The sequence below is a fragment of the Anabrus simplex genome, chromosome 2 (genome assembly GCF_040414725.1).
Source record: "Anabrus simplex isolate iqAnaSimp1 chromosome 2, ASM4041472v1, whole genome shotgun sequence".
NCBI classification, from domain to species: domain Eukaryota; kingdom Metazoa; phylum Arthropoda; class Insecta; order Orthoptera; family Tettigoniidae; genus Anabrus; species Anabrus simplex.
Window position 1 is genome coordinate 422,858,573 of NC_090266.1, and position 13,905 is coordinate 422,872,477.

General features: G+C 39.2%; 1 protein-coding gene across 2 annotated transcripts in view; it reads right to left on the bottom strand.

Annotated features, from left to right (window-relative positions):
- The window catches only part of AhcyL1 (Adenosylhomocysteinase like 1), a 472,277-nt gene that overhangs the window by 260,410 nt on the left and 197,962 nt on the right, over positions 1-13,905 (bottom strand). The gene's annotated exons all lie outside the window — the stretch shown is intronic.

Consider the following 13,905-nt stretch of genomic DNA (forward strand, 5'->3'; position numbering starts at 1 on the left):
GGAATTGCGCCTAGTGTAGACGCTCCCTCACCACTGAGTAATTGTGGAGTGAGGGCCCTCGCTACGAGCTGGAGCCGTCGGTTTTTGTCCGCGCATCAAAGGGTTTCGCTCATCGAATTTCTCTCAGTGTAAACGTGGTCCCCATAGTTGCGTGAGGGACGAATCAAGAACAGTGCTTGCAGCTCATCGAGCTCTACAAAAATAGAGATTTTATGTGGAATCCGAAAAACAAAAACTATTTCAATCGCAATAAAAGAGAAGATGTGTGGAAGGAAATTAGTTCTCAACTAAACTTTCCTATTTCTATAAATACTGCAAACTTGTGTACGAATCACCAGTTCCTAAGAAACGCAGTGTGACCGCCAACCTTTCTCTCACTTTTACCGCTTCTCTGAATGTTGTGTCTTTTTTCCAACTTTTTGACTGACCAGTGAAATGAGTTGTTCAAAATCTTGAGTACTCATGCGGACAAAGTTCTTAATTGTATCATCATTGGGTTCCTGTACCATTTCCCTCATAAAGCTGTTTCTATGTTGGCTTCTTCCAAGGAATAATTGTTTGCTCCACCATCGTCGAGGACACCGATTTTTCTTCTTCCCTTTTTTTGATCAAAAATGACATTGATATGATGGAAAACGAGGCTGCAGTGGCTGGAGGGACAAAAAAAAGTTTCCATGTTGGCTGCAAAACCAGAATTGAAGCTTTCAGGCTTGTCAAAGGCAGCTCGCCCCACTCGCGCTATTTTTCGTTCTGTTTCATTCGTTCTGTTTTGGGTAGTGCGAAATTTTACTCGAAGCGAGTAAGTTTCACCCGAGCGACTTCCGCAAGGGAGTTTTGCTAGTGTAAACGCAGCTTAAGCAAAATATAGTACATGTTCCATCTTACTGGAAGACTTCTTCAGCCATAGCATCTTATTAAAAATAATAACTCAAACGTAAAATCACTATTGAATATCACTAATGAATACATTGCAGGGTTCCCAGCTGGATAGTCTAACTAATTTCCCCGACTTACCCTGACCAAAATATTGTATTTCCCTGACAAAAATTTGGCACTTGTGCAATTTTTAACAGCCTCCTCCACCCCCATTAGCTGTCCTACACACACCTGTACACAATATTTATTACTCAAATAGGAAATACAACATTATGAACAGTACTGTAAACTACATACAATTTAATAATGTTCTGCCAGATATTTTATACATGAATAATGAAAGTATTGCTATTAAAATTATTAATGAACACACGTCAGTAATAATGTGGAAAAAAATGCAGCATAACAACAAAATTACACACAATTTTTTCTGGGTTTTAAGTAGGCATATTTTATCTTCATTTCTGGCTTCACATTCTTGTGACTGCGTTCTTTTAACTTTTGTCTTCCAACTTTTTTATTTCATCACTTATTCTTCGTTTCTCAATTTTTTTCCTGTCCTCTTCTTTGACCTTCAGGCATTTCTTCTCCAAGCAATCCTGGCATTTCTTATGAGCACGTCTCACCAATAACAACAATGTATTATTAATTGGTATGCAACTGACACCTCCATAGCACAAAATGGAATGATACACTTGTCTTTGTGCAATAATTGACTCATCGTGCATGTTTTCTACCAACATTGATTTATTTATAGAAAATCCACTCTCCGCTGCAGCATTTCCATGAGACAGTATAAGAAAGCTTTATTGCTTGCCAAAGTTCACTATACTGTTTGTTTCCTGCTAAAATGTCAGCAAAGAAAGTGTCTAAACCCATGCTATCGTGGCCATGGCTAAATGGTTAGCATGCTGGCCTTTGTTCACAAGGGTCCCGGGTTCGATTCCCGGCAGAGTCGGGAATTTTAACCATCAATGATTAATTTCCCTGGCACGGGGGCAGGGTGTATGTGTTGTCTTCATCATCATTTCATCCTCATCACGATGCGCAGGTTGCCTACGGGAGTCAAATCAAAAGACCTGCACCTGGCGAACCAAACCCGTTCTGGGATCTCCCGGCACTAAAAGCCATACGCCATTTCTATCAGAAAATGATATATTCTTTGAATTTAGTTTCCAAAGCTTTCTTTGATTCACAACGCAGAGAAATGTATTGTGCTTTAGCCCTATCGGCCACATTTTCAGCTATTCTGTTAGCTTCATGCAACACTTCCAAGACATATTCCATTCGAGTCTGATCAAGACTTGATTGCTGATATATGTGGGTTCAAACTCCTAACACCTTTCACTTATCTATACTTTAAAGGACTCTTACCCAACAGTTTTGTCACAACTGCCATTAATATTTTCTGACATTCGTGTTTAAAACCAAGAATTCCTCTGTCTCTGACAAGTTTAGTTCTTTAAGTACGTTTTTCGTACTAAATTCAACATCAACTTTACCTACCTCAATTAAGTTTGTTGGGTCCTGTAGATCAAGCAAAATCACACTCCTAATATCAATGGCATTTGCCATTTTACTATGCCTGACAAAGTGATTCATCAAATTTCTTAACAGTTCATTCAGATGGGAGTACAAAAATGCTATTTGCTTTACGTCACACTGACACAGATAGGTCTTATGGCAACGATGGGATAGGAAAGGCCTAGGAATTGGAAGGAAGCGGCCGTGGCCTTAATTAAGGTACAGCCCCGTATGAAAATGGGAAACCACGGAAAACCATCTCCAGGGCTGCCAACAGTGGGGCTCGAACCCACTATCTTCCGATTACTGGATACTGGCCGCACTTAAGCGACTGCAGCTATCGAACTCGGTAGTACAAAAATGGAGCGAGCGGTTTGTTACTTTGAAATCGCCTGAGAAAAGGCTCACATTCCAAAGAAATGGTTTTGAAAAAAATGCTAGTTTGCATATATTTTTTTTTTTTTTTTTGCTAGGGGCTTTACGTCGCACCGACACAGATAGGTCTTATGGCGACGATGGGATAGGAATGGCCTAGGAGTTGGAAGGAAGCGGCCGTGGCCTTAATTAAGGTACAGCCCCAGCATTTGCCTGGTGTGAAAATGGGAAACCACAGAAAACCATCTTCAGGGCTGACGATAGTGGGATTCGAACCTACTATCTCCCGGATGCAAGCTCACAGCCGCGCGCCTCTACGCGCACAGCCAACTCGCCCGGTTTTGCATTTTATTGAAGGGTCTTGGATTTGTTCTTTAATATTTTTACAGGACTTACTTTCTGGCAACTTAACATTTGCAACATATGCCTTGATAATGTGAAATACTTCCAAGGCTCGTTCCAGACAATGAACATTTTCAAGCCATCGTACTGTACAATACTTCAGTGGGAACACTGCACTACTAGTCATTGCAGTGAACTGGGCCCAGCGAGCTGGTGAGTCTTTGAATAAATAATGCATGTTACACAGGAATGAATTATTATTAGCGTATGGTAACATACACAAAACAATACAAAGATTAAATATACGTGAACAGTAAGCACAAACTATTAAATACAAAATTACAAGATATACACATTATAACATTGAAAACAATCACACAAGCAAAAGGGTTCAAAAGGTTAGATCTAAATTTGCAAGCCAATGTATGGCCTCAGCAGAAGCCACCACAAAGTCCTGACTGGATTCAGCAAATGCCCTTCCATTTCATTCGGTGACAATATGGTCGATAGTCTGCTCACCACAGTCACAGGCTGAAGAAGATCTCATACCCCATTTAAACATCATTGATCCACATCTCCAGTGGTTAGTACGAACTCTGCTGAGGGCTACCCATGTCTTACGGGGCAAATCAAAGCCAGCTGGAAGATTCTTATAATTGAACAGTGTCTGCCATTGAGTCGGAGCTACGCTGTTCCACTCTTGTTGCCAATCAGTTTTTGGATTGAAAAAGCTCCCAATTTACAGTCATTAAACCTGTTTTAACAGCTCCATTGATGACATGCAAACCATACACTCCCAGGCTCAATAACTTTTTCCAAACAGGATTTTCTCTCTCCATTTCCACTTCAAGCTTCCGGAGAAAGCTAAAGTTCACATTAGGCCCATCCACTGAGACCTGCAAAAAGTTTTTTTATTTGAACAGGTTTCAGTCCATGATTAAATTTCTGCAGCATATCTTGGGCAGTAGCACGACCAAGAAAAACACTGTTTCAATATCTAGAAGCCACTTTATGAGTGTTGATATCAAAAAATCTGACAATGAGATCCATTTGTCCTTGTTGTGTTACCTTATTGAGTGACTCATCAAAAGAAACTACATAGTCCTCACAAGTTTTCACATTGTTTGTTAATAACTCACTTAAATATGGTGCAATACCATGATTAATCACGTACGAAAACTTACTTTCACCAAAGGTGAATTTCAATGCAATTGCACTATCTGAGAACATACTGTAAGTTTAAATGTATCATGTATTTCTGCACATGAAATCTTGTATTTACTAGCAACAACTTTTAACGCCCATAAAATTTCTGCTTTGTCTACTTCATCTTTATTAAAAGTAGCACAGTATAAAGACTTTCCTCTTTCTATCCCTGCCTCAGTCTTCAATGTTTCTGTTGAACTAACACACGGTTTGACAGCGGCATTATCAAGAGATCATGTCCAATGTCTACACTTCTTGTTTCTGTTGAGCTAGTAGCTACACTTAATTCTGTTGAACTAGCGCAAGGTTTGCCAAAAAACTGATAATGATTGCTGTCCTGATTCAATATTCTGAAGCTGTGTGTGTTTTGGTCCAATTCTATGTGAATGAATTGCCTGGGACCCCATACTGCTGAGTTTAAACTTCTTTCTGTACACATTACAGCAGTGGCGGCGCGTGACTTTCATCACTGGGGGTTCAAAAGAAGAAAAAATTGCCTCCCCCCCAACCTCTCCTCTCCCCATCTCCGCCAGCTTCTCTTCCGTCGTGGGCCGTAACCTCCTAAACTAAGATGACATACGTTCTAGAAATGTGATCAAATACGAGAGGAGCAGAAAATACGGTAGGCCTCCATGCCGAGTTTTACCACATGCAAAATAAGAAATAACTGCTTCATTGAAGTCCGCAGAGTCTCGAACAAAGTTCCTTTCAATTGACAACATAGCACGAGCAATAAGTCTATCCTCGGTCATTGTGCTGCGCTAGAAAGTCTTTATTCTCTTCAGGGTAGAGAAACACCTTTCTGCTTCCGATGTCATGGGAATAGTAACAACTATATTTAAAAGTTTTCATTGGTATTGCCTTGCCGCTATTCTTTGCCTCAATGATTTTTGAGTTAAGTTTCTCTCCAAAAGGTAATTATTCCAAAGCAGGCAAATTAATAGGTGTTTAGTAAGTAATGATATATTTGGGACAAGATATTAATTGGAATTTGACAGTTTAATGTGACTTTTGGTAGTAACGATGCTTTTCAACACTAGCGCTAGTTACGTGCACTATTCTCTGTTGCCTAGTCAAATTCCCGTAAGGCCAACAGATGGCAGGCACGTACCCCAACCCCAACAACACGACTAGCTAGTCTTGAGCCAGTGGCCTATTGCGCATGCGTAAAGAACAGAGATCCGTTTCTGCGATATCCTGGGGCCTGTTCCACAAAAGTATGGTCTTGTACATTACAAGTAAATTCTCTAGTAACTTGTACAAATACCAGAGTTTCTGTTCCACAAAAGAATTTTCTACAGTTGTACTTTACTACTCCATACTTACAAATTACTAGTGAATTTTTATAGGCGTGTTCCACAAAAGTACTAGTACTTGTAACTTACTACCGAATTGAGAAGAATTCTCTACCAGTGAAAGGACAATAATATATAAATGTACTAGTGCTATTTAAATACGCTTATTTTGGATACATTTTGATAAATATGTGGTCTAGCAGTAGTGATAGTGATGGTGATGAAAATGAAAAACTATCGTCTGTACAGGGAAAGAATAAACTTCCAGTTTAACACTGTATTTGAATACAATGAACGTTTTAGGTTAAGCACAATACAAGTGGAAGAACTTTTGATAGATATTGGCCATAGCTTAAAATATCCTACCAACAGAAATAAATCTCTCTCTGCTAAACAACATTTACTAACAACATTACATTGGCTAGGAAATGGTGGTCAGTACCATGGTACTGCAGATATGCTTGGAATGGCAAAATCTTCGGTCTGTGGTAGCTGCAATAAATGATATAAAATTTCCTCAAATTGTTTGTTGGCCTGAAAATACTGAAAAAAACATATTCCAAGGACATTCCTGGAATCATTAATGAGCAGAATATCTCTTACATACGTCCAACTTTTCCCCTCAAAAGCTCCATGAGCTTTTCCCAAGTTAAATATTTCCATCCAACCATTTATTTTGTCTTGTTTTTTCAGACTCTCGCTGAATCCACCGAAACGAATATCTTTCCTACCTTCTATTTCCTTCAAAATGAATAACTTTGTTTCTCTTGACATCATTCATGCAGAGTTTGCAATTTCGTAACAATTAAGTTTGGCGGCCGAATATCGTTATTAGCGCCATCTGATTCCTAATGACAGACCAAGGTAGGTATGTTAGACTCTCGTAGAACATACGCGAGGATCGCGAAAGAACAGAATGGGTGATAATAACGGAGTAATTTCCTATCATCAAAGAAATAAACTGAAAAATAACATCGTAGCATTAAAAAATTCACAGGAATAGTAGTTATTTCAATCTTTGCTGCATAAGTTACAGTAAAATACGATATTACGATAAATGAGGCAAGCATAACCTAATTCAACGAATGGAATACGAAGATAAACAGCTGATTCATGCTATGACGTAGTATGTTTATTGATATGTCGTCACTTGTAAAACTTGTAACAATTCACTGGTAATATACAAGAGACCATCAATCTTTTGTGGAACAGAAATGTACAACTCCATACATTACAAGAACCCACACTAGTAACTTGTAATGTACAAGACCATACTTTTGTGGAATAGGCCCCTGGTCTTGCCTTAGTGCTGGCTTTCGTCCCCTCGCACCTCGCCACTCCCGTCGCCTTTGTACGGACGGAGAGATCGCCTTTGTAAGGGGGTTCATTCCAGACAAGTATCCAGCCGCAGACCTTGCGCAGCTCACATGAATTGAAAGCCAGTACGAGTATATTACGGATAGAGGGATTTAGCAAGAGCTTCAAGATTGACAAGGGAGTTGTGAAAATTACGTAGTTGAGTACAATTTGATATAAACTGGAGGTTCATTGCTCCATTGCGCTATACCAGAAACCGCCACTGCATTACAGTAGGCTTCAAATTTATTGTCCGGTACATCACTGAGCCAATCTACAAACTCTCGATAGTTGAAAGTTGTTTTTCTTGCCATCTTATCTAATATATAGGCCTAATCTGAGACAAAAGAAAAGCATGTTAAATGTACACAAAAACTATACCAAAGCACAAGTACATTTATCTCAGCAATGTAAAGATACCTTGTTGGGATAAAAATATACTTGCACAGCTTGGTAGGACCAGAGCCACCACACACTGTTTGGCATTTCAACTATCTCATGTTTTAATGCTGCCATAGCCCAAAACATGTACAACTTTAATTTTTTTTTAATGTAATTCAACTTACCTCATCAATTGATCACTTCACCTTGCTTCAAAGGATTCACAGGTTGCAGTTTGTCATCAGTATGAATTACCCGACACATAACAAATTTGAGTGAACTTTCCTGACTTCCCCTAACACACACCAATTTTTAAAAGATCTCCCTGATTTTTTCTGACAATTTTGTAATTTTCTGACAATCTCCGACTTCCCCTGACTTTCCAGGTCATTGGATACCCTGCACTAAAGTAAACTCGTGTACTCATCCCGAGGTGGTGCAGCTCTTTTCAGGCACACCCCCATTGGAGGTGAGCTGCGTGTACCATTTCAACCCCATACAGCCCTCCTGCCATTCTTAAATTTCTGGCAGTACCGGGAATCAAACCCGGGCCCCCGAGGACGGCAGCTAATAACACTAACCTGCACACCCTGCACTGAATACTACTGAGTACATTAACTTGTCTTCTGAGGAATCATTAGAAAATGTCTGTGCGACAGTCTTCCAGTAGTTCAAAAGTTAAAAACTTCATTATTGTTCCGTATTGAACTGAGAATCACAATACAGTAGTAAAAGTGAATTCAAGGGTTCTAACTTTTCAATACGTGTTGTACAAGATTGTTATTTTACAACATGGTTTATTTATGGTACTGGTTTAGACTCTTTTTTTTGAGTCATCATCAGCCTATATTACAAACTGAGCAAGATGACAAAAACAAAATATGTTAAGTACGTAACAGTATACATGCAATGATACATAGTATGCAACAAATGTTGACACTTAAAAGTAAGAGTTGTGGTTAAAATAGGTAGCGATTTATACAACGCTTTAGAGGCATTATAGTCTTGTGTAAACTTGATGCAGTTGTTGGTATCACACATTCTAATGCTGAGATTATGGTTACATGTTAGTTAAAAACTTGATAAACATATTAAAATCTATCTCCTCTGGTGGAAATATCTTTCTGACATGGTAAAATGGGTCTAGAAAGCCATGTTTGTACAAAATTGTTCGACAAAATTTTCAAGTCTGTTTTGTCAGCATGTCACACGGTGGAGAATTACATACATGTAGGTCCTTTGTTAAAGTGCTGGAACAAAATTTTCCCAGTTCAATGTGGATTATGAAGCCTAAAGAAAAAAGGAAAACTAGTTGAGTATGTAGAATGCTTAAAAGGGGGGCAAGACAAGTTATTAGCGAGTATAGTATGAATTTGTATGAGGCTGACCTTGTTTGGCGTGCCATGTAACTAAACTTGTAGAGAGGAGATAAGAGACAAGCGTGTGGTGTGTGAGGACAGTGCGGTGGTATGGGTGGGAAGAGGGGAGGGGAGCAGCTTGTGGAAAGTGGGGGTAAGGGGGAGGTGTTTAAGGCAGGTCGGGAGGGCGATGCGGTGGGGGTATGTGGCGTAAGAGGGTGTTGTGTATCGCGTAAAATATTGAACGCGCCTGTTTGAAAACTTGATGCTTTTCAAGACCTTGATGAGAAAGTCGAAGAGGATATTTGATTTTTCTGAAATTTCATTTAGGTTTAAGTTGGGATTAAAAAACTGGTCAAGGTGAATAAAACAGTTTTCGGTGGTATCAAGAAGGGGCCCTTTGCTACAGTAGTAAAACTGTGTTTTTCGTCATGAATATGTTGCCTTATTGCTGAAAATCTGTTGTATTTGATCGTGTTGATATGTTCCATATAACTAGTTTTAAAATTGCATCCGGTTTGCACAATGTATGAAGAATTGCAGTTACTGCATTTGAAACAGTAAACGCCTGACCCTGAAAAGATGTTATGTTTTGTTTACTGACTTAGAGTTATGTACTATTTCCATATTCCTGTTACTGTTTCGAAAGGATATCTTGGTATTGTGTTTCTTGAAACATACATCTTCACTGAAAGTAAAAGTAGAATAAATGGCAGGGTTGGATCTTTCTTTTATTAGTGTTGCATTTGGTCGGTGTTTAAATTTATTAATTTTTCTTTCTATAAAAGCGTTGTTGTGTCTGCTGAATCTGGTAATGGAACAGATGATATTCAATTCATTTAAATTTTCTTTAGATAATTGTATTTTAAAAGCACAGTCAACCAAGCTATTATAAGTGGTGCACTTATGTGTATGTGAGTGTGAAGAATCTTATCTAATAGTGGTAGCTGTTTGTGTGGGCCTTCTCTATATTTGTATGATAAAGAGGTTGGGAGACTGCTTACTGTAATATCTAGAATTTTTTTTGACTTATTGCATTCAGATTCCAAGGTGAATTTGATATGGGGATCGATATTATTAAGGTTAATAAGAGTGGAGGGTGCATTAACGGTTCTGTCATCTAAGATTACCGAAGTATCATGAACATACCTGGCCCAAAAAGTATGTTAGCAAAGGTATCGTTATTGCCAATTGCAGAGTGTTCTAAAAAGTCTAAGTACATTTCCGCTAAAATCCCCAAGGCCGGTGATCCCACTGCCAAGCCATCTTGTTGATTTATGTTGTCAAAAGTGAAAAAATTGTTACCGACTACTAATTTTAATACAGTCATTAAATTCTGGATCTCAAGTTTACTTAGGCCACTATATGTGTTGAGATTCCTTTGGATAATGGGGAACAATTCTTTAGCGTTAATATTGGGGTACATATTGGTAATGTCGAATGAGTGAATGGAATGGTGTGATTGGATTTCAAAGTTGTCTAATTTCTTAATCAATTCAATGGAGGAGAGGGCCTAATGGCCTTAATCTTGCCAGACAAAATAAATCCATTGTATTGTAATGTATTTTTTACGGATTTATTTGACAAAAATTTGTAGTTTTTCTTAAGGAATTTTTGAATGAATTGGGCTAGTTTATATAGTGGCCTAGGTTTAACATTTTTCAATAGTAATCAGCAGTAACAGTATGTTTCCTTTTTTACTTCATGATCATACACAATACCTTGCTTATCAAAAAAGACAAGGTGCATGACTTTCCCTGCACTCGCCTGAACTTTGGCTTTTTGGGTCTTGAACTGGAAGGATGTTTCCATTGGGCACTTTGCTGTTTTGTCTCTGGGTCATAATGATGGAACCAGGACTTGTAACATGTGGTAACTCTCACCAAAATATTTGGTTCCCACCAAAGTCTCCCTTTCCATTCTTGACATGCCATCACACAGTAAGCCTTCTGTTTGATCATTCATCACACGTGGCACCCACTTCGCTGAAACTTTTCTACACCCTAGAACATTGCATATAATGTCTTCAGCTGATCCAAAAGAGATGTTTATCATTCCAGCAATCTGTTCAATGGTTAAACGGTGGTCTTCCTGTAACATGACAACTGTGTTCCCATTGATGTTGGTTTCAAAGTTGAGGGTCTTCCGGGGCGTGGAGCATCCTCAAGATCAATTTTACCCTCCTTAAAGTGTTTGTGCTACTGAAAAACTTGAGTCTTTTCCATGGCTTCCTCTCTGTAGGCTTGCTGCAACATTTCCACTGTTTGTGTTGTCCAGGAGAATACAAAATCTAATTGAGCCAGGCTGAGTGGCTCCGACGGTTAAGGCGCTGGCCTTCAGACCCCAACTTGGCAGGTTCGATCCTGGCTCAGTCCGGTGGTACTTGAAGGTGCTCAAACACGTCAGCCTCGTATCGGTAGATTTACTGGCACGTAAAAGAACTCCCGCGGGACTAAATTCCGGCACCTCAACGTCTCCGAAAAATGTAAAAGAGTAGTTAGTGGGACGTAAAACAAATATTATTATTATTATTATTATTATTATTATTATTATTATTATTATTATTATTATTATTATTATTATTAAATCTAATTGAAGCGCGCTGCTTCAACTTGAGATCCATGTTGGGTGCAGCAAACACTGCCTCCTTCCTCAGCTGCTCCCCTAAAACTGAGAAGTCTGATTCAAAGTTAAAAACTTCATGACTGTTCCGTATTGAACTTACTAGGTTTAAAGGTTCCACCTTTTCAATACAATTCAATTCTATTGCACATAATTATGTCACGACATATTTATTACGGTACCGGTTTCGACACATTCTTAGTGTCATAATCAGCCAATCTGATAAAGCGAGCAAGAAAACAAAATAAATACAACAATATACACACACATGGTACAAAAACATATATCAAGTATTCCACTTGAAAGAAAGTTCTAGCTAAAAACAAGCAACAAAGTTTAAAAACATGAAACTTCTAGTTGTAACGGGTTAACAACGTAATGTATATGCTCAATTCCTGATTAATCTTGATGCCAAGATTAAGGTCACTCATTCTAATTGTTACAAGTGAACTATGTAGCGTGAGTGGAATGTACTTTTTTTTAAAAGACTTTATTGGCCAAGTACTATATTATGTTTTATTTATTATGACCTAACCTGCACTGTTATTTGTAGAGCATAAGATAATTTAATGACCTAACCTGTACTGTATAATATTGTAACATGGGCATTTGTAAATAGTAGAATTCTGTTCTATAGTTCCTGGAAAGATCCAGAAAGTTACATAACTTTGTACAAGGTGTGTTACTTTGTTGGTATGTGTTCTCGAAAATGTGTTCTGTCTATTCTGGAAAAATACGACTTTCGCGATAATGCGTATTCTAGAATGTTAGTCAAAGTTCGCGATCGAAAGTAAGGTTGTGATTGGTGAGTCTAGGTGGCGATAGGGAACTCGTGCACGCTGATTGGCTGCCTCCAAGGCCGGAATTTCCTATATATAGTGAGCGAGGCAGTGTTCGAATTAATTCTGTATCCTGAATTCTGTCGGTCTCGGTTTATCGGTCTGCGAGAAGCCTATCTGGTTGACGTCCCCTGGCTTCCGGGATGGCACTCTCCTCGGGTAAGCACTCTTGAATTCCGTTCCTGCTAAAATTTTGGTAATGTTCCGATTTGTTCTTCATACAGGAGTCTGCCCTAACCTCGCCTAGATTCACCAAATTAGTTACTTATGACGCCTTAGTTTTTCAGCTGGACTTACCTGTTCATTTCCGAGGCATTCCCATTTCTTGTTTCACTAAAATATGTATATTGTAGTTTAATATTATTTCCCTTGGGGTTTGCCTCTGGTAGTTCTGTATCACTTAGGTACGCTAGACTTTGGATAACCTGTAAATTGCATTGTACTACTGCATTGGTAACTAGATGTATAGTTGTTTTGAAATTTGAATTTACACTGCTACGAAATAAGCTATGGATACCACTGAACTTATAGCTCGTAACTTGGAATGTATTTGTAAGATTATTTTGTAAATAATATTTTTCAAATCTAAGGATCACGGGGATTTATTTCGGAATCCGCTATCTAAGCCATGTCCATGCCTTTGGTAGGTTCCCAGCCCTTCCATCTTCCCGTTTTGTCGTTCACTAGTTGGCCCTACTGATAGTTACGTACTTGTTTTGTTGGAGATCCACGTAATGCTAGCTACTGTTTTTCCGAGTGTGTAGTGTTTTCTTATATTGTGTATTGTACTCTTACATTCCCTTTTTAACTGTGTTTGTGCCTTGTTTAGTGTTACCCCTGTAGTCTGAGGTAGCACTAATGCTGAGTTTTTTATTAAGTGAGTCTTAAGAAATTGAATAATATATTAAAATCTTTATGATTGTCTTGTTGTAAAATACGTCTCAAAGGAGAGAACGAACAGTACAGTGTTCTTTAGCAGAGCCTTCTGAGCTTTTGTTGTTCCAGCACATCAAGAGGTGGAAATATATTTATGAAGGTCCTTTTGATATTGTATAGGACCAAGGTTCCTCAGTCCGATCCAGAGCGTGAAGCCTTGTTCTGTGGGCTGTGAAGCTTGACGTATGGAGAGGAACTAAGAGTCGACGCGTATGTGGAAGCAAGGACAGGATGCACATCGCTGGACAGGGAACCAGTTCGGGAAGGAATGTGACAGTGTCAACACCAACCAACATTACCCGGGTCGAACAGGCCATCCAAGGAAATAAATGCATCACATTTACAGAAATTGAGGGAGCCACGGTAATTAGCCGAAACACCCTGCAGCGGATCATGCACGACCACTTACAGTTGGGGAAGGTGTCATCCACGTGGGCGCCTAGACTCTTGTCTGCAGACGAAAAGCAGAGGCGAGTGGACATGTACAGAGAACTTTTGCAACACCATGATCAAAATCCAGCCGACTTCATGGCTAGGCTTGTGACTGGTGATGAGACATGGCTCCATTACCATGAGCCCTGTTTTCCAACCTTCCACCCAGTTGTAAACTGTTTTCCGTGATGGTGCAAGTTCTCCACAGACAGTCCACCAAGCACCGGTGAATTTATGCGGTGGTCACGCCTTCTCTCCATAGGAACTTTTTTTTTTGCTAGTTGTTTTACGTCGCACTGACACAGATAGGTCTTATGGCGACGATACCCATAGGAACTGAGTCGTATGGTGCTGTCCCTGATG